The sequence below is a fragment of the Castor canadensis genome, chromosome 1 (assembly GCF_047511655.1).
Source record: "Castor canadensis chromosome 1, mCasCan1.hap1v2, whole genome shotgun sequence".
In the NCBI taxonomy this organism is placed as follows: domain Eukaryota; kingdom Metazoa; phylum Chordata; class Mammalia; order Rodentia; family Castoridae; genus Castor; species Castor canadensis.
This window is the reverse complement of record NC_133386.1, coordinates 30,923,940-30,932,314: the sequence shown is the minus strand read 5'-3', so window position 1 is coordinate 30,932,314 and position 8,375 is coordinate 30,923,940. Positions and strand designations below refer to the sequence as shown.

The following is an 8,375-nucleotide window of genomic DNA, read 5'->3' as shown; positions in this document are numbered from 1 at the left end:
AGTATCCTCTAAATATTAAGAGGGGACTACTGTGTTCACTGATTTTAGGTGAGAAAAACCATTTTAAAAAGTTTCAGAATTATACACTATTTAGTGGGTAAAACATGTAAAAATGACAACTGCTAGTGACAAATGATAATTCATTCTCAGTTGCCTGTGCCTGGCTTTTTGTCGCACACTGTTCCACTTCTACAATTTCTGAGTAATGTCTGTAGTGACTACGTGTTCTCAAGACAGGGTGATTGGTCCCATAGTCCTAATCTTCAGTATTCAGTATTCAAAGAGGTAATTAAGTTAAAATGAAGTTTTTGAGGTGTTCCCTAATCCAACATGACAGATGTGCTTATAAGAAGAGATAAAGACACAGATATCACAGAGGAAGAATATTTGAGGACACAGAAAAAAAAGCCATATTCAAGCCTAGAAGAGAGTACCTCATAAGAACCCAATGTTGGTGTAGACTGATCTTGGGCTTCTAGCCTCTACAGCTTAAGAAAGAACGTTTCTGTTGCTTGAGACACCAAGTCTGGTACTTTGGAATCACAATGCTAGAAAGCTAATGAATTTTTACAAAATACAAAAAGAAAGACCATTTGAAGATAAACGAGAGGTATCATTAAAGATAAGATGATTAGAAATTTCATATCCAAAATGAGATTTAGGGTTCAGGGCATTGGAAGAAACAAATGCACTGGCAATGGCCTGTAAAAAAAAAACAGTGACCAGGTGACACGTGTAAAGCCTTTTATCATTTGTTATTTTGTGTAGTAAACTTCCTATGGTGGTTTAATGGTCTAACTTTCATAAGACTTTTTTCTGACTAATTTAAAACTGATATATTTGTTTAATTTTTAAAAATTTGATTCATTTCCTACATTTAACTTATCACAAATTTATAAATTTGAAAATATCTGAACATTCTCAATTTAGTATTTCTATTTATTCTGATTATAAACTCATAACAGATAATGAACTACTCTTGAAAACTTCTCCACTTAAAATAAGTTTTATGGCTTTCCTAAATCAAGAATAAAATAAAGCATAAGTCAAAGGATTCATGGCAGAGTTAAAATAGGTAACCCAACAACAAATTTCATAAATATAAGCAGGGGTGATAAATCCCATAAAAGCATCAGTCAGTGAATCTATACTGTATGGTAGGCCATGAGGCCATAAATGCTACCACTGTGACTCCCAGGGTCTTAGCTGCTTTTCTCTCTCTTTTAGCTACCCTGGCTTTGTAACTCTGAGGATGATTCTGTTTTCCCACTCCCTGTAGTAGTTTCAATTTTTATAGCTTGTTGTTTAGCTACCAAAAAAATCTTACTATAAAGAATGATCATAACAAGAGTAGGTATGAAGAATAATAGGAAATCTACCAAAATCCAATCTTGATTGACAACTATTTGACAGCCACCTACACAATTGAGGGCAATTACTAAGTTTTCCATCCCATCATCACTGATACCTGTGGAGAACACAGCAGCGCTGTACACCAGGGGCAGGATCCAGGAGATGCCAATGCAAATTCCTGACACAGACACCGTGAGCTTGGTGGGATAGACCAGAGGGTCAGTGACAGCAATGTACCTGTCAATGGAGATGAAGCACAGGTGGAAGAGAAGAGTAGCAAAATGCTGCATCACACAACTGTGAATGGTGCAAAATACAGCTCCAAAGTACCAGCAGCTCTCCACAGATCTGACCATACTGAAGGGCATCACTGTTGCTCCCACAAAAAAGTCAGCACAAGCCAGAGAGGCAATGAGAAAATTGGCGGGAGAATGCAGCTGATTGAAATGCAGGATGGAGATCATCACCAGGAGGTTCCCACACCCAGCCAGCACAGCCCCAAAGCCAAACACCATGTACAGGACCACCCAGGGCCCAGGGGAGTAAGGAGTTTTACATGATCCATTCACATTCTCATAGCAAAGCTGCAAAACTGGCTGGGAGAAGTTACTGGTCATGGTTTTGCTGTGTGATCCTTGCTCTATTTCTGTCTTTCCTTGTGATAGGGGATAGTGATACTGAGTTCTAAAAATTTTTAAATGAGGCTTTATATCTAAAAATTGATTTTAAATATTGGCTAAGCTTATATCTTTTTCCATTTTAATTATTTCTGTAATTAATTCCAAACATCATAGCTAAGCCCAGGCAAATCTACTTTGACTTTTCATCAGCCCAGGAATCACATTACAAAAATAAGTGAAGAAATTTTATTTAAATAAAATTTTCACCTGTGATGTGCTTCCTTGCAAAGAATAATCACATATTTGAAAAGTTACCTTTTAATAGGCTTCTACCATTTAGTATGTTTTAGGAAGCCAGACAATCCTCTTCATATGTTGTAAATTCCCCACAAGTAATCCCTACAGTGCAAGGTGTAAATCATGGAAGGAAACTGACTTTTGATGATTATAGTTAAAAAGTTTTTCAGAGCATGTTTCTGGATGCTCTGCTGCTTTGTAGAAACACTTCCAATTTGCCTAACCAAGAGATTTCTTTACGTTCAACAGTCCTGAAATAGTGTAGCTCAGCTTTTGACAACAATATTACCCATCTGTATTTCTAAGACTGCCTAATCATTTGAGAGGCTGAGCACTAACTGAACATACACAAGGGAAAAGGGACCTCCATCACAAATACAGAAAATTTTTTTCATGAAAAGTTCTAAAGCATAAAGCTTTTTACTTTCTTTTGATCTGTCATGATGTTTGATATTGGTTATATAATGTCCCTCTTCCTTGGTCTCAGAGGTTTTTACATGACAATGAAAATTCTCCCAGTTGTCTGTATGCTCAACCTTATGTGCACTGATGTAATGCCCACCCACTTTCAGATTGTCTGTCAGCTGCTGAACTAATATGCGATGGTCAGGATGGTGGTGAGGAATCTGACAAAAGCACATGGCCTTCTCACTGGCCTGCTGCTTCAACCAAAGGCAGACTAGCAATGCTGAAGTGGTTCAACCTCCACACTAAGAGGCACTCAATATCTGTACTGAAGTGGCAGGAGGCTTAGCCCCATCATGTAGCCGATTAAAAGGCTGACTCTGCCAGCCAGGGGTAGAGAGACCATCCTGTGCATAGACTTGAGACTTCAGAGGACACACCGACCACAACTCTTTCCTACTGCATCCAGATATCTGCAAGGACAGAAAGAATGGCAGGTGTCCAGTTGGAGAGGAAAGTTTGGATGGGGTCTTATGTGCTAAAGAGTAGAGAATCAGATCACTGAGAACTCATCCAGGGAAGAAAGAGGTGGCGCAATGGAGGACAACAGGTGATTTGAGATTTCAAGCATCGAGCACATATTCATTGTCAGTTTGAGTTTCACTGAAGAAAGTACAAATTCAAAGATAACATTGTTAAGAAATCCAAGGTAACACTACAGGTGTCAATACCCAATTGCAGGACTCTGTGCCACTGCACCAGTTGCAAGCCCATGGACCAACTCTGCCTCTTTTGTTTCAGATATTAAAGTATCTCTTTGTAATAGCAACTCAATAATGCAGCACAAGATACCCTCTATGTTGGCAACTTCAAAATGGCCAGGCAGGAGGCTGTGGCAGCTGAGGACAACCGGTTGTAACACTAACAGTCTTTCCTGATCCAGGGCTTTGTTTTTGCAGTATTAGCAGGAATTTGGGGAGCTAAGGCTCTGTAAAAAGATTTCTGCTCTCAGAATATAGCTACTTTTAATCCTAAAAGTAGCTATCAAGTAGGGGATGATAAAGACTTTTCCTCCACAGCAGTAGATTCAGAGATTGAAAACAAAACTATGATCTGCCACTCAGTATAAAAATATTTTAAAATATTGGAATTAAAATATTGGCATGAAAACAGCCAGCTGATTTTCTAACAAATTCTTCCTGTCAATGCTATCTTACTTACTCTATAAATTCTCAATCAAAACTCAATCTCACTCATTCTTATTGAGGAACTTTGCCTCCCTGTCTTCTGAAAATATGAAATATGCAATTTAAAGACTGAAAGGGACATAAGGACATAGGGCCACATGATAGAGGCAGGAGTTAGGGTGGTTTCCCGATTTTCAACTTGCCAAGAGAAAAATTACAGTCTGGAAAAGAAAGAGGACCTTTAGGAGGGAAAGATGATGGCTTAGTTTTTCACTGGTAGGAGGGATATGAAACTGGAATTGTTCACTAAGTAGTGAGGCCATGAAGTTTTCATTCATCTCAAGAAAGAAACTATGTCAGAGATAATCCATTGGGATTTCTCACATTCTGGTGTTTTTGAAACCATAAGAGTGATTGTGATCACACAGTGCCTGGGATGCTCACTATTTGTTAACTAGAGTAAAAAGTACACAATGACAATGGAAGAAGGAGCACCAACTTCAAAGTTATTCCTGTAAAAGAAAGAGTAACAAGGAGTAAAAGAAAGAGTAACAAGGAGTAAAAGAAAGAGTAACAAGAGTAACACAGGGAGAAACAGGGAAAAGTGGCACCACAAACCCTTTGGGATGGAAGATGTTTTACAATGAAGATGGAGCTAAGCATGAAAAATGTTGGAAATGTGTCAAATTACATAAAACCTGAGAATTGTTACTAGTCATTGTCAACTAATTACTGAAGTGCATAATTAGATTGCTAGTGGAATGTCAGAGACAAAACTCTCAGTTACAGCAGATTGAGTGAATGGAATGGTTAGGGAAGGCAAGTAAGACAATGTACAAAGACTAATACAGCTCAACTGCAAAGAGGAAGAGAGAGAAGTCTTAAGATCAGGATACTTAGATTCAGAAAATACTAATGTTGCTATTGCTATTGTTTAGATTTGGGTTATTTTTATTTTATTCTGTGATGTTAAAGAATTCATGGAGAATGTGAGACTGAATATTGAACTCTTACTGGAATAGTTTTACTGCCAGGAAATCAATCAGGCATAGAACCACCCTCTGGCACATGGGATTCAAGTAAATAGAAAAAGGGAAAATTTCTTAACACCAACAGACATCCCTCCTTGAGGCTCTAAGGGAGAATCTGCCTCCTGCCTTTTCTTGCTTCTTAGCTTTCCTTAGCTTGTTACTCATTTCTCTATCCATATAACCAGCTAAATAGTATCTACTGACTCTCTCCCTCCCTCTTTCTTTTTAATCACCTTTGTGAAGACCATGGACCCATATGAAAGATCCAGGAGAAATATCATCTTTTAAAATTCTTAATTATTTCCTCATATCTGCAAAGTTCCTTATACTATGTAAGGTAATATATTCACAGGTTCTGGGGACTAAGATGTGATGTCCTAGCAAGAGAGCATTTTGCTGGCCATCTCAGGCATCCTCCAGCTTCTACACAAATGTGAGGTACACAAATGTGAGGTATCCTCTCTCTCTCTCTCTCTCTCTCTCTGTCTGTCTCTCTGATATACCTGTGTCCAAATTGTTGTGTTCCATCAGATACAAAAGTTAGAAGAGTTAGTAGGAATAGTACCTCTTATCAGGAAAAAAAAAGAAAAAAAAACCCTCTATATTTTTAATATTTGAATACTAAAAACCTAGTTCAAGTGAAAATGAGAAAAATATGCACAATCAGATGTCACAGTTGTTTTCTCTTCACATTTACTTCTCAAACAAGATAAAGACTTTGTTCAGACTTTCAGTCAAAAATCCTCAATCCATTCATTCATCAAACCCTGTCAACTCCTATGTAATTCCTAAGAAGATAGTCTATGACTTTTTCTTCTGGAAAATTTTTTGAAACTGATTCATAATGGTAGTAGAGCATTAGCTTTGAATAGGTATGGATCCACATGTCCAGCTCAATAATTTAGTGCATGGAATATCTCTAAAACTTGTTTCCTCATTAATTATTCATTAATACTAACAAACAGAAAAACAAAATGCTATGTCTGACAACTCTCATAATTTAAATGTATTATAAGCAATTTATACAAATGCAAAGTAATTTTGTATGCATCTATTATCTTTAAACTGTGTATTTTCAATCTGCTGTCTGTCGTGGAGAGTTAGAGTTATTGCTGTTCTATGAAAGATGTGCTTTCAAATTCATATCGTCTTCTGAATTAGCTGTAACTGTCTTTGAACAGAACCTTGCCACCCTTTTTGAGCGCCAATCTCTAATTACAAAGTAATATATTCTATAACACTGTGCACAATACTCAAATGGTCCTTTTGGCTAATAGCCTTGATTGTGTGACTTCAGAAAATCAGTTTTACAAATGTATGTTTTGAAAGTATCTCAGATAAAACATCTTTATGACATTTTATCTACAGAGGACATTTACAAATATGAAACGAACATGTATGTGCCATGGTAATTTGTTTATTGCCTGCTTGGTCTTCAAAATCTGCAGATCCATTTTATGTCACAGCCATTACTACAGCAAACTTTAATGAGAACATTATATGGTAATCTCCATTTTATAGGTAAGCAGCTATCATATAAAGGGTATGTGACTTAAACAAAATAAAAACTAGTAAATGGTGGAGATGGGATCCAAACTCAGGCAGTCTGGCTTTAGAATCTCACTCTGGACCTTTATACCATATACAGCCTTTGCAGATAAAAGGAAGTGCCTGTTTCAAAACTAAATTTACCATGTACAATCCTCACGTAAATCTCTGATGTATCACCTCGCGTACCCCTTCTTCAGGTATGAAGACTCATGTTAAGCAAGTTTACATGTTCTAACACTTTTTTCATTATGTGTAAAAGGACATTAAACAAACCTTTTAACAGACTAAGCTGGACTTTCCCCACATAGTGATTGTTTAAAATTTTCCATTTTTAGAAAAGTAAATAAAAAGAGTGGCAAATTTTTTAATGTAAAAGACTAATATACCATTATTTGATGGATGAAAATAAAGAATTGATCTTCATATGCTTTAAAATATCCTTAGACACTTAAAAATTACAAATCAATGTGCTAGGCATTCAAATATCATGGACAAAGATATGAACAAATAAAAAGCACAGCAGTTTAGTATTGTTAGTAAATGTCAAATTTCTTGATGTTTAAAGTTCAGAAGTTTCTCTCTAAAATGAAATTTTAAAAACACTATTGCTTAGGAATTATAACAGACTTAGTTTTAAAATATGATACATGGGAGAGGGAGGAAACAGGAAATGGAGGTCAAGGACGTGAAGAAGCAGAAGTCTAGAGAGCTAATGCCTAACATGAGGAGCACTGTCAATAAATCACATTAGAGTCTTTTGTTAAATTAGTGGATTTTGCTGCTCTTGCAACAAAGAAGTAACTAAGGTGGTGAGAGATATATTAATTTACATCTCTTTAGCAACCATTTCACTATGTATATGCATCGCATAACGTCATGCTATAAGCATAAAATATATACCATGAAATTTATTTTAACATAAATTAATAATAAAAACAAAAGGAGAAATATGAACAGAGTAAACTATCTGAGTGTCTAAGAGCATACACGTTGCCTTTAATGATCACTTCAAAATAATTCTGAAATTTTATTATTCAAGTACTGAAATTTTATTATTCAAGTACTGAAATTTTATTATTCAAGGTTGACCTTTAAATGAGTGCAATCTGTCAAAAATGGTAAGTAAAAATGGGAGTCGGGGCATCATAGCTAAATAAAAGTAAGCATAGCATGTTAATAGGCTATAAATGCATAGGGAGCTCATGCAATCGAGTTAAGCATCTATTATGACATCAGTAATAAGTAAAGAAACTTACAGTAATACCCAGTCACACTGGCAGCTCTCTGAGAGTACTGTGTTGTTACCTATGGGCTATTCTTTTCTCATGTGGCAGTGTTAAGGGTGGAACCCAGGATCTCATGAATACTAGACAAACACTGTGCTACTAATTAATTCTCTATAATTTGTTCTTCATGGACTATTCACAGTGCTACCACTAAATAATTGGTAAAGTTGTCCCATTCCTAACACTAAGCAAACTATAATAATTGTCAGTTACTTCCTATGTCTCAGCACCTCATTTCAATATTAAAAAATTACATAGAGCGAACATAATCTAGTAGTTGTCCTCTTAGTCTCAGCTAATTGAGAAAACAAATATGGACAAAAGATATTGTGAATTAAGCAATGCTTTAAAATATATTTATATTTTTATCCATAAAAACAAATGTATTTTCAACAATAGTACATATATGTGAAAGATACAGTATTTCTATAGCTACAACTGGAACATAAGCAGATCAGTTACCCTTTGCAACAGTTTTACAGCCTCTCTTTGGCTGAAGCAAACAATTTGTGACACAAAGCTCACCAGGATTGAGAGAACAAGCTCAGTACATGTCCCAAGGTCTGATGTCCCTTTAAAGACAGTCTTGCAGAATGAAGCTTATTTCCATCCTCAGTGGGTCCTGTTTCAAATATACCTATGAGC

At 36.1% G+C, this 8,375-nt stretch overlaps 1 pseudogene; it reads right to left on the bottom strand.

Annotated features, from left to right (window-relative positions):
• Window positions 1-948: 948 nt before the first annotated feature.
• Window positions 949-1,970, bottom strand: LOC109687508 (trace amine-associated receptor 8b-like; annotated as a pseudogene).
• Between the last annotated feature and the right edge of the window lie 6,405 nt (window positions 1,971-8,375).